Source organism: Poromitra crassiceps, assembly GCF_964638095.1.
Source record: "Poromitra crassiceps genome assembly, chromosome: 29".
NCBI lineage: Eukaryota > Metazoa > Chordata > Actinopteri > Beryciformes > Melamphaidae > Poromitra > Poromitra crassiceps.
In genome coordinates, this window is record NC_139641.1 from 5,677,876 (window position 1) to 5,691,615 (window position 13,740).

The 13,740-nt window shown below is 43.2% G+C and overlaps 1 protein-coding gene across 1 annotated transcript in view; it reads right to left on the reverse strand.

Moving 5' to 3' along the window:
• Nucleotides 1-13,740, reverse strand: part of LOC310800013 (phosphoinositide 3-kinase regulatory subunit 4-like) — a gene marked incomplete at its 3' end in the record, with an annotated part of 239,417 nt that overhangs the window by 163,649 nt on the left and 62,028 nt on the right. The window lies entirely within an intron of this gene.

Consider the following 13,740-nt stretch of genomic DNA (forward strand, 5'->3'; position numbering starts at 1 on the left):
CTGAGAAATGAACTGTCAATAAATCAACAAACAAACAAACAAACATGTTTATTAGATGAGAAGCTGCTGCTGTAACGAGTCTTGTTGTCTCTTCAGATGCCTGTGATCTCACACTGGACCCAAACACAGCAGGCAGACGCCTCCTCCTGTCTAAAGACAACAGAAAGGTGACGGTGGTGAGAGAGGAGCAGCCATATCCTGATCACCCAGAGAGATTTGACCCCAGGCCTCAGCTGCTGTGTAGAGATGGTCTGACTGGTCGCTGTTATTGGGAGGTGGAAAGGAAAGGATGGGTTGATATAGGAGTGACTTACAGAGGAATCAGCAGGAGAGGACATGGTAATGACTGTGAGCTTGGAGGGAATGAAAAGTCCTGGAGTCTGTTCTGCATTGATGATCATTACTATGCCCTGCACAATGCCAGACCCACAGACATACCTCTCTCCTCCTCTCGCTCTAACAGAGTCGCAGTGTATCTTGACTGGCCTGCTGGCTCTCTGTCCTTCTACACAGTTTCCTCTGACAAACTGATTCACCTCCACACTTTCCAGTCCAAATTCACTGAACCACTTTACCCTGGGTTCTATCTGCATCATGATGGTGACTCAGTGTCTCTGTGTCAGATAGAGTGAGACAGAAACACACCGTGACCAAACACAAACACCTAAAGTCACAATAGTGTTTGCATGCAAGTTCATTGCTCATGTGGTTGTGAACAGACATGATCTGTGTGTGTGTGTGTGTGTGTGTGTGTGTGTGTGTGTGTGTGTGTCGTGTGTGTGTGTGTGTGTGTGTGTGTGTGTGTGTGTGTGTGTGTGTGTGTGTGCGTGTGCGTGTGCGTGTGCGTGTCTGTCTGTGTCTGTGTGTGTGTGTGTGTGTGTGTGTGTGTGTGTGTGTGTGTGTGTGAGAACAGTAACTGGACAGAGTTTTAACATCACATACAACAAGAACAGACATTTTAGTCTGAAAATGATCAACATAAATGCAGAATGTTTGATGTGTATAGTTTGAAACAGAACTTGTTGACTTGAATATGTCATTATTGTTGTCTTTAAATAAAGCAGTGTATTATTGCTCTGTTGTTAAATCAGTTGAGTGATGAAAATCAAGCAACATGTAACTGTTGATTGACATTAGTGTGTGATTGGTTGAAGATGTGACTGAGCCTCTGATTGGCCTTCATTTACAGTATCTACTAATAGTGCAGCAGACAACCAAAACAATCGTGCACTTTGTGATAAAAGCATGAAACTTGGTACACTTATAGCCAAAGGTAGTCCAAAAAGATTTGGATATGGAGGCATCGTGAATTCTGAACATGGCAGCCGTTTTTCAAAATGGCCGCCAGCAACAACCGTTTTCTTATGAATGATGGATAGAATATGATGTTTCAGACTTATTTACCATAAAGAGTAATTGGTAAATGTCTTTTGGATAATAAAAAATTAATTAAATTTTCAAGATGGCCGCCGTCACTTCTGTGGCTGTCTGATATGGGTGATCCCAGTTTCAAATAAGTCATTTTTTCCAATGCAGAATTCAAAAATTTTACTTGAAATTGGCCAGAAGCTTCCTTCTACAACACAACTGATGACATCAGTACTCACAACTGTTGACCACTGCTGACCTATGACCATTTTCAAGATGGCAGTCATTATGGCCGAAATCAAACTTGGTTGGTTAAATGGTTGATTCAATAACCTCATATCTGCAAACAACTGAACCATTCGATGAATGGAAACATAATAGAGTGGATGTTGAAACACAGCCAGGGCACACTGGTAACACCACTGCTGTGAAACTCAGCATGGGGTTCAGTGCCAGCTAAATACACTCCTCTTAACAATGCCAAATTTTATGTATTTCTGTATACGTGCTGGTTGTGGTGATAGTTGAGTGGTAGTGCAGTTTAGTTTCCTAAATGCTATCTAATGTTAGCCCCACATCTAGTTATAGTTTACATATTTAGATGTAGTTAGATAGCCGCACCTGAATGGACAGGATGTGCCAGCGCGGGAGAGCCGAGCCAAGGGTAACAGGGCTTTATATGACTTTCATATAGTTACCCGGATGGTGTACAGATCGCACAGGAATTAAATGGTACTGGATGAACGATCGGACTAGGTGTAGGGAAATTCTCCGAACCTAGTTGTATCCCATACTTGTATGTCTTTCCTTGTAGTAAAGGTGGTAAAAGGATAACCCCTCGGCCATTACTGCAAACAAAGTTTATTTTTCTTGTCTGAGAAGATGTCAAAGAAATTCTTACTTGTGAATTTTGATGGTCAAGGACCATCAACGTCTTGCACAGCCAAGACTGACTGGAAGCTCTGTATTCTATGCCAAGAACACACGGCAGAGGCATTGAGATGTCCTTTGCAGTCCAAGCGGGCAGACAAGGGGAGTGGATACACTTCACTTGCAGAGCATTTAACCCAGTTCAAGGAACTTGGCCAGCTCCCTTCCACAATGCCAATTGAAAGACTGGATGAGGGCCATGGTATTGCAGCTGCCATGGTTGCGAACAAAGCACAATATCATCAAACATGCAGGCTTAAGTACAATGAAACAATGTTGAAAAGAGCAAAAAAACGAGCATGCAGTGAAAGTCCTGATCAACATTCAGAAAGCTGATTGCCCTAAGGCTGAGGGTATAGTTCAGTGATGTCATCAGTGATGATGTCATCAGTGATGATGTCATCAGTGATGTCATACATAGGCATTGTGACATCATTGTGACATCACTGATTATGTCATCAGTGACACACACACACACACACACACACACACACGAGAGAGACTGAGGGAGAGGGAGAGAGAGGGGGAGAAAGACTGAGGGAGAGGGAGAGAGAGGACAGGGAGAGAGACTGAGGGAAAGGGAGAGAGAGGACAGGGAGAGAGACTGAGGGAGAGGGAGAGAGTGATGTCATCAGTGAGTGATGTCATCAGTGATGCGAAATTGGGCAATTGTGCGAACTACCCTCACCGTGCAAATGGGGCTGGTCAAGACATCTGAGGGGGACTATGAGCCCTTCTGGACATGCCTACCAGATGCAGGCCAGTCCAGTTATGAACTGGTCTCTTGCAAATGCAAAAAGGGTTGTGTTGGGCAGTGCAAGTGCAAAAAAGCTCAGTTACAGTGCACAGCACTCTGTTTCTGTGAAGGTGAGTGTGAATAATTGAATAGGGATAGACCCTTGATTTGGCCTCACTTAACTGTGAGTCTGTGAAACTGGTGGATCTTTGTCAATGGGTCACACCGCCTAATTAGGACATCACTGACATCACACATCACTGACATCACACTGACATCAGACATCACGAACATCACACATTCCTAATATAGATGTCACATCACTGAAATCACACATTTCTGATATGAAGCTCACACCACTGACATCAAACACTCCAAATATGGAGCTCACATCAGTAACATTACTGAGCTCACGTCCCTGACATCAAATATCAATCTCCATATATGGGTATAAAAGGGACAATGACTGAGATCTCCACATACATGTATGGCCATTTCAGCATGCCAATATGTGGACATTTACTCAACAATAACATCGGGTATCTTCATTTTGTTCTCCATATATAAACGCGCACTTTAGGGCAAGGTCGCTAGAACAAGTCTTGTGAGATGGAAGGAAGCTTCTTAGAAATTCTAGAGTTGTAAATTCCGGACTATAAGCCGCGGCTTTTTTCCCGTTTTTTGGCCCCTGCGGCTTATATAACGGTGCGTCTTATCTATGGATTTTTTCAGAAAAAAAAAAAAAAAAAAAAAAAAACTCTCTTTTTTAGCACTCTTTCTAACTATAAATCCACTTCTGTTTTAATTTCCTCTCTTGCCCTCTTTTCACCACACCGCGGACACTGTGTGCACTGTAAAAATAAACAACGGTGGTGTTGTGTTATGTTGTTTTGTTGAAATGTTACGGTAATACGGTAAATGGGAGCTTCCTCAAACAGCCATCTCTTTCCCGACAATCCCCTCTGTGCGTGACCACTTACATATGGTAATTACGGTAAGCAAACGGCCACAAGCCCATCAACTCCCTCCCCCGACTACCAGGAGAAAATCACAAACTTCGGCGAATTCACACAAAGGAAGATCAAGGAATATTCCATCGAACCGGAGCAGATCATAAATATGGATGAAGTGCCTTTGACGTTCGACCTGCCACTCACTCGGACTGTTAACAAGAAGCGCCCTGGAGGATTCTTTCACCAAAAAAAAGCTTTGCTCGTTCTCGACAGCATGAGAACGAGCAGTAGATGATCATGAGGTGGTTTTTCAGACGTGTCGATATAGCAGTTTATCGCAAAAGTGTAATGGAAACACATTTTTCGCATTTGCACGTCATGTGACCCATATTATCCCTTGGAAAAGGAGCGGAAAATAAGTTTGGTAAGTAAGGTTCGATAGCCGTGTCAAAACCTCCGCAGCAAGTGGAAAACTTTGAAGCAACGCTACCTAGCAGAAAGACGAGTGTTGTGCAAAAGCGTAGCCGGGCAAATTAGATAATGTTTAATGGCAGAAATCGGTCCATGGTGACAGCAGGCTGCCTGTGTGCGCGCATTTGGCACAGCGGCGAGATGAGAGGATGAAAAGCACACACTGGTGCGGTGGTGCTGTCTGAAGTGAATACAGTGACTGTGAGTAGGCTAATACATTGCACACGTTTCAGGTGCAATTATAGAACCAAATCAGCCTTTTCCCCCCTCCATCTCTAAATCGGACCAGTTGTAGGCTATTAGGCTACCTTTTTTCCTCTGCCTGTCGCGCTGACTGCATTCACGCAGCCAGCAACATTTTGCGACTCATTTTCTTTTGAATTGATAATCAGGCTCGTTTATATGCATTGTAACTTCATGTTGGGATTTCCATTGACCATTGGTTGGATTTGAGCATGCAGGGGACGGGATATGGGGCAGATCCCCGTGCGTAATCACTGTGGCAGCTGCTGCAACGGGGAATCACTCAAACGCAACTTCAATGGAAACGCCTACAAGTCGCAATTGTACATTGTCGAAGTTGTAGAAATATCGCAATTCTTTTGCGAAAAACTGTAATGGAAACACAGCTATAGATGAAGAGGAGTTCGTTGGTTTTGAGTGACAATGAAGGAGAGAGGAGAGTGGTTGACGAAGCCACCCTGAACCTGTTCGTTTCCGACACTGAAGATGAGGACTTTGGTGGTTTCAGTACGCAGGAAGAAGAGGAAGACGAGCATTAGTGACTTGACTTCTCTGGTTACAGGTTTGCTGCACATATAGCCTATTGTTGTGTGATTTTGTCTGGGGATTAGTGACCTGACTTTTGTTTTGTTTTGTTGAAATGTTAATAAATGGGAGCTTCCCCAAACAGCCATCGCTTTCCCGACATTCCTCTCTGTGCACGAACCCTTTCATATGGTAATTAAACATCAAAACACCCGCGGCTTATAGACCGGTGCGGCTTATAGAAGAAAAAAATAGTCAATTTTGGTCCCGCGGCTTATACACCGGTGCGTCTTATAGTCCGGAATTTACGGTAATTCAATTTCTGCAGAGAAAAAAAAGGGGGGGGAAAAGAGAGAAAAAAAACATAATTTGACACAGAGATCATCCATATCCAACCAGTCTGGACAAAAGGCGGCCATTTTGAATTTTCAATGAGATGGTCAATTATTCAAAAGACATTTACCAAATACTATAATATATGGTAAAAGCCTGAAATATTATTTTGTAGTCATCAATCATAACAAAACTGTTGTTTCTGGCAGACATATTGGAAGAATGGCTGCCATGGACGCCATGTTGAAAATTCATGATGCCTCCATATCCAAATCTTTAGAGAATGCCTTTGGCTATAAGTGTACCAAATTTCATACTTTTATCACAAAATGCACGATTCCTGTATATATTGAAGCTAAGCAGCTGTACTATAAGCGCTAAGTACTCATGTGAAGCACTTAGCAGCTAAATGTGTCTCTGCTGACATCATAACAGCAACAATGTAGAACTTTACATCACAGAATTATTACAAACTGTCTTCTGTCTCTGCTTTCATATGATGTCATGTATATGTTCATGTAGTCTGCATTGTTTCTATGGATTTATATGACACATGACTCACTGTATTTACTTTGTCTTGACAATCTTATGATCACTTGATGTACTAGTTTGATCCTTTTCTATCTTCTATTTCTTTGTTTTGATTTCCCTGAAATATATTTGTCTTTTATTGATTCTCTTTTTCATCCGTTCACTTTGGCAACACAGGAATGTTCTTGTCAACAAGCCAGTAAAGCAGGTTGAGACTGAAGGAGAGAGAGAGAGAGACTCGCGCGCACTAGAGAGAGAGAGAGAGAGAGAGAGAGAGAGAGAGACTCGCGCGCACTAGAGAGAGAGAGAGAGAGAGAGACTCGCGCGCACTAGAGAGAGAGAGAGGGAGAGAGAGACTCGCGCGCACTAGAGAGAGAGAGAGAGAGAGAGACTCGCGCGCACTAGAGAGAGAGAGAGAGAGAGAAACTCGCGCGCACTAGAGAGAGAGAGAGAGAGAGAGAGACTCGCGCGCACTAGAGAGAGAGAGAGAGAGAGAGACTCGCGCGCACTAGAGAGAGAGAGAGGGAGAGACTCGCGCGCACTAGAGAGCGCGAGTCTCTCTCTCTCTCTCTCGGGCGCGCGAGTCTCTCTCTCCCCCTCGTTCTCTCTCTCTCTCTCTCTAGTGCGCGCGAGTCTCTCTCTCCCCCCCCCTCTCTCTCTCTCTCTCTCTCGGGCGCGCGAGTCTCTCTCTCTCTCTCTCTCTCTCTCTCTCTCTCTCGGGCGCGCGGTAACAGAGCTACTCGATCTCGTGCAGGACGCTCCTTTACGTTCAGAGTAGAAACAACAAAGCCAGCCAGCCTGCACACATGCTGTAGCGTGGCCTGTTTAATCCACCAGAGGGCAACATTGCTCCACACAAACCCTCATCTTAAAGGGGGACTAACCCCCTAGATATGTATTAGAACAGTGATTTGAAAATACCTATGGAAAAAACCAAGAAATGACATATGCTCTTGTCTATACTAGACTCTTTGGCTGTGTTGAAGTCCAGATTTTTTTTCGGAAATCGACGCCATTACAGTTTGCCCACTGCCTCAAAAATAATTTATTTGAGAGGTGCCATATCTGTATAAATATCAACAACTAGCCAACGCTGGTGGCCTGTTTGGAAAGAGCTTTGCTCAAAATGGTTGAAAGTTATATCAATTTGGTAATTCAGTGGCGAACTAGAAATTTAATTATTTTTCTGCATGTTTCTCTATGGAAACTACTCAAACTACGTTACGGGAGCAAAGTGACATGGGCTCGTTAACAGCAGCACACCCACAATAGGACAAACCTCTCGCTCTGGGGTAACACAATGCGAGATTTCTCCACGTAATTCCCTCGTCTAACTAGAGATAAACCGCGCAATGAAATCCGTTTTTAATTTGCGTTTTGGGGCTTTTCGTGATTCTTGTTGAAAGTTACAGCACCTATGATTTTTCCTCTCTGGGCGCAGAGCAGGACAGAGCTCTTCTCCTCCTCGGAGCACACACACACAGACAGAGCCAGTTGCTCTGCTCTGCTGACTGAAAGCCCCCGCCTCTCACTGCTGCTGTGTGCAGTGTGCGCGCGCCCCGCGGGTGCATGAGCGAGCAGACTCTCCCGTTTGACTGGCCGAGAGAAAGTGCTTCCAAGTCGGACTGATAGCCGCGGAAATGTCAGACTGTGCACAGAGAGCACTGGAGAAAGTGCTCCAGACAGCAAAACACACACACACAGCGAGTCACCCCCCCCCCCCCGTTGCTTGTACACAGTGACGATATTACAGTAGCCGATGTGTTTAGACCAGCTTTGTCACGTTGTCACGTCGTAGTATAGCGTTATATTTTACATGTGCGCTAAACTGCGACCATATTTGTTTGCGGAAATATCAGACTGCTCTCTCTGCTCAGCACAGAGAGCCCAGCTGCTGCTGGCCTGCTGCGCGCGCCCGCGGAGCTTGGGGCTCGTCCATGTTACAGTACGACTCTCTCCCGCCTGCCTGCCTGGGCTGGAGACAGTGCTTGCAACTCGGACTGATAATATAAACATCATCATTCGAGCTTATCCAGGTAAGATATCAATAAAGTAATGACACATTCAGCGGGAAACTAACTATAATTAAGACATGTGCCAACTTTGACAACGTTTGGTTCAGTATTTTAAGAGCAAACTTCAATAAGAATAGGCTTGGAGTTCTGAGGAGCCGAAAGGGTACAGAGGGGGTAGGGGAGTAATTATCTTGAAATCCCATAGTCTTTGGGGACAACCTGACGTCAGGTTGTACCAAATCTCCCATTCATTTGAGAAAAAAAAAAAAGCAGTGTTCGACCCGTAGAGGGCGCTTATGCCAGTTATGCTGCTGAAAAATGATACAAATGGTAAAATGGCAACAGTTTGGTGTCAAATGTGGAAATTCTGACCAGAATTCTTCACACATCACCCCCAAAGTCATATATATTGGTTAAAAGCTGAAAAAAAGTGTTTTGGAGGTTAGTTCTCCTTTAAAGAGAACACATCCCATTGTCCCAAAGGTGACCTTACTGAAAACTGCATGTTTTGCTTAATCGTATATTTTTTATTTTATTCACACAACATATAATGACACATACACAATATAGCCTACATACAACCATGAAGTTAAAGCAGAAACACAGCCAGCCTCTCTCCAGCTGAACGAAAGACAAGCAACTCAAGAGAAATGAGAGAAACTGTGGCAGAAAATAAACAATACAAATAATAAATGTGTATGAACTGAGTTAAATAAGATGAGTAGCTTACATGTATTTATATGAGCCTGATGTATTTTATTATGTTAAGCACTGCATGCACCGACCACAGCCATTAACTGGTTGCATTATGCTGTTATCAGGCCTGTAATGTAAAATAGCAATAACATAAGAAGTTATTAGCCTATATGAGCAAAGATGACATTATGTTACAGGCTGAAGATTTTATCACATTATTGGATTTTCATTACGTTATGATCTTTATTTTATTTGGTTTAATTACATTATGGTGAATTATTATGTTTTAGCTCAATTATTATTGTGCCTTTGCGTGACATTTTGAGCACACAGCTCTTCCACACAAAATGTCCTCAAATGACATTTGAGAGAGAAAGACAGACAGAAAGAGAGGGAGAGACAGAAAGTGGCTTAAAGAGAGGGAGGGAGAGGAAGAGAAAGAGAGGGGGAGAGAGAAAGAGGGAGAGAGAAGCAACAAGTGACAGAAAAAAGAAGTAGATAGAGAGAAACAGTCTGTGTGTGTGTGTGTGTGTGTGTGTGTGTGTGTGTGTGTGTGTGTGTGTGTCTGTCTGTCTGTCTGTCTGTCTGTCTGTCTGTCTGTGTGTGTGTCTGTGTGTCTGTCTGTCTGTGTGTGTGTGTGTGTGTGTGTCTGTGTGTGTGTGTGTGTGTGTGTGTGTGTGTGTGTGTGTGTCTGTGTGTGTGTGTGTGTGTGTGTGTGTGTGTCTGTCTGTCTGTCTGTCTGTGGCCTAGTCTGCTTTACTTAGAGGGTACATTTGCATCTTTTGAGAACCTCTGTGCACAATATAACTGACCTCACTCCCACTTGTTTAAATACATGCAGGCTCGTAGTTACGCTCGCACGCATTCTCCATCTTTCCCTCTGCTCCCTGCAACCTCTTTTCTATCTGATATGTTGTCTCTTCCTGAAACACCAGGTTTCATCTCACTTATGTATAACCTCATACTGAACTCTGACACGATCTCTCTTGTGAGAGTTAGGGCTAAGTGGGAGGAGGAGTTTGGACAAGAACTGTCTGATGAATGTTGGGAGGAGGCACTAGTTAGAGTCAACTCTTCATCCTCATGCTCTCGTCTAACCCTAATCCACTTCAAAGTTCTACACAGGGTTCAGTACACAAAAGCTAAGCTTAGCAGACTGTTCCCTGATACAAATGACACCTGTGACCGATGAGGCTTTTCTCCAGCTGATCATACCCATATGTTTTTCCTCTGTCCAAAGCTGTTTGATTTCTGCTTGATATAGAATGAAATTCCACAGCCAAAAGGTAAACAGTGAACCACTTGAAGGAAACCAGTTGAAATGAAATGATGGAGCCAGGAGTCAGAAGAAGTCGTCTGATATGATGTATTGAACATAGATCTTGGCCAAGAGATGCACTCTTGTATATTCACGGATGGATACACAGGCTTACATACATTGAACAGATACTCAAAGATACTTATAGGACACACATCAGATTACATGTCTTGACGCACATCAGATTACATGTCTTGACGCACACTGGAAGGCTATTCTGTAGACTCAACCTATCTGTTATTCTGGCCCTGCAAAGAGAGCACCGTGGCAAGGTGACAGGGCACAGTACAGGGCACAGTGTGCGATCGAGAGGAGCTGCAAATGTATGGTACAAGTTATTTAAATACGTCTGTCTGTGTATGTACACAGGTTATCCAAATATGATGTCTATCTGTGTATGTACACAGGTCATCTAACTATGAAGTATGTCTGTGTCATTACTATATGTAACTAAAATGGAAATGTATATGAATATATTAATAACTAGTGATTGTCCAAATAAAGGCTAATGTGATGTAAATTTTCTCTATCAGTATAAAACAGTGGTGATGTTTTGTTTTGATCACAGGTTTAATCCAGCTGAACTCGCGTTCCTCGCGGAGTATGCTGCTGCCATGAAGCCGGTCGCCAAGGCAACCAACATCTTGCAAGCAGAAGTAAATACCCAGATGGGGTGGCTCCTTCCAACAATCAACCTGCTGACCGACAAACTTGACCGTGTGAAGTTGACCTTGAAGTACTGCAAGCCTCTGGTGGATGCTCTACAGGTAACTTATTCTTGTATTTGATTTGTCTTCATCTATTTTAGCATATTTTTGGTTGTCTTAACCCTCTAATTATTTTAATTGTATTTAAATGTCCTTTCAAAATGTTTCCTTTGCACTTTGTCTGTTTTTTTATGTTTTGTGTAAAGCGTTGGAATTGCCTTGTTGCTGAAATGTGCTATACAAATATATTGCCTTGCAGGTGGGAGTAAAGAAGCGTTTTGCCCACATGTCAGGAGACCCTGAGTTGATCGCAGCTGCCATTCTTCTTCCCAAATTCCGAACATCTTGGACAAAGGATGATGCCACAATCAGACTGGGTAAGAAAACGTGTTTGAGAAACATTCTGTACATTTTGTAATATTGGCAAAAACAAACTCACAGCTCAATTATGGATGCATGTATAGTGCATAAAACGTATAGCCTCAAATTAAAACAAACTAGTACAAAACCTTAGGTTGGGGTCATGACATGTTATAAAGTTGTATTAATCCTCTCATTTATATTTTCATCCTCACTGTATTTCAGGGATGGACTACATCAGGCAGCACATGGAAGAAGAACCCCCCCTGCCACCTGATGCCACCAGGTCCTCATCTGATGAAGATGACTTCTTCTCTGCCCTGCACTCGTCTCATGCACAAGACACCTCCAAACAACTGGATGGATACTTGGTCTGTACAGCAGATCACATGGACTTGCTGAAATCCTTCCCAGCTGTGTGCAACCTCTCTGTGAAGCTGAACACGCCTCTACCTGCCTCAGCGGCATGTGAGAGACTCTTTAGCATCGCAGGCCTCGTCTTCAGCCCAAGGAGAGCAAGACTGAGTTCTCGCAATTTTGAAAACCAACTTCTTTTGAAGATGAACAGACATCTTTTCAGTTTCAAGTAGAGAGTGTGTGTGTGTGTGTGTGTGTGTGTGTGTGTGTGTGTGTGTGTGTGTGTGTGTGTGTGTGTGTGTGTGTGTGTGTGTGTGTGTGTGTGTGTGTGTGTGTGTGTGTGTGTGTCTGTCTGTCTGTCTGTCTGTCTACCTCATGACATCTCTGCTGGGCATCAGAGACCAGGTACAGAGTGTGCGTGTACTCACCAAGGCAACCTAACGATTGTTATCCAACTGTGTTGGATTTTTTTCCTGTAAGTTCTCGAAGAGCTTAGTTTTCTTTAGGTGTCGCTACTACCAGCCTCAATTTTTAAGGTGGTGTTCATGTTCTCTGCTCATCTTAATGTTTCATCTCACACTGATTTACTGTCAGGTCCCATTCTTTGCCTTTGATGTGAGAAGTAAAAAGTCCAGCTGGGCTTGTGTGTATGTGGCTGTATCACTGGCACGATAGAAATCTTAATTGCACTCAGTTATTTATTTCATCCTCCATTGTTCAGGATTCAGGCAGCATTTAAGTGAGTAATTATTTGTCTGATACAAATGTGAAATATTTACAATGCAGCAAGATAAGTCTCCAACATTCCAGTGCACAGAGTAAATGGCTTATTCTACAACAGCATGAGTGAATACTGGATTCTGATTGGCTAGCAACAGTGGTAAATAGGCCAACAATCTACAGTTCGGCTCCAACCGCAGTATCACTCCACTCCCTGATGAATGAAGAACACCTGTGCTGACTCCGCCCACTGTTAGCCTGTCAGTCTACAAATCTCTAACAAGGAAATGTCCGATTTCGTAGTAACGTCACCAAAACGGGCTGCTTTAGATAACTGTTTAAATAACTGTACTTTTACAGGCAATGTATCAATAACTGTGAATCCCGTTAAGGAATAGGTTAGTTGTTTTTTGGCTCAAAGGCAACTAAATGTTTAGTGCAATCATTGATCTTGTGTATGGAACTATATTCTGTGGCGGAAGGATAAATGTATTCTGAAACCAGTAATGATTGTAAATAAATGAATTGAATGTTACAATTGTGTATTTTTTATATTATGTGGTAGCTATTGTAGAAAATAAATTTACCTTCTTACCTTCTTAATTAGCAGTGCAGAAGAGTTGTTAGTTTTTCTCTCAGGTTTTTCTTGTGTCAACCTGTACGGTAGGCTACACAGAAGTGCAGTTATACATAGTTGTGCTGTACATTGCAAATAATTCAAAATGGCATAGATCCAGGAAAAGAAAAAAACACTTGAATAACTAAACAAATGTATAAGAAGGGAATACTTATTTATTTTTCTATTTTGTTCCTTCACATGTAGGCAAGGCATCACGTCGCCATAATACTGCCAAAGCAAACTTACAATAAAGTTCAAATTTCAGATTTATTTTACCGCTTGCTTTTTTATTTACAGAATTTACTTAAAAAAAAAAAAAAAAAACTCTCGTAACTGGACAAGCCCGTCTTTTATTGTCACACGAACACCACAACACATGCATGCGGCCACAACACACTCATGCTGACGGTGGCCGGTGAAAAGTGTCCTCTGCATTTAACCCATCCAGGCATGTCCTTTCCTCCGGGGGGCAGGCCAGGAGCAGTGGTCGCTTTCTCGTACAGCGCCCGGGGACCAACTTCGGATGTTGTCGTCACTGGTCGGATGACGATGACGATCTGATCTTCTGCATGTTTTTAGTGGGGGGGTTATATACGGAGGAACCCCCTGGGGGAGCACGGGGAGAACATGCAAACTCCACACAGAGAGAAAGGCCCTTACGACGAGATACCCCACCTGGGCAGTAAGCACTGAAGATATGGGGGGGAACACAACCACAGCGCCCACAGTGTCCCAGGCAAGAATCGAACTCAGGACCTTCTGACTGTGAGGCGACAGCTCTACCACTGAGCCACCGTGCCCCCTTGTACTTGTACTTGTACTTTTACTTTCAATACTTTTAAGTGCATTTAATATAAG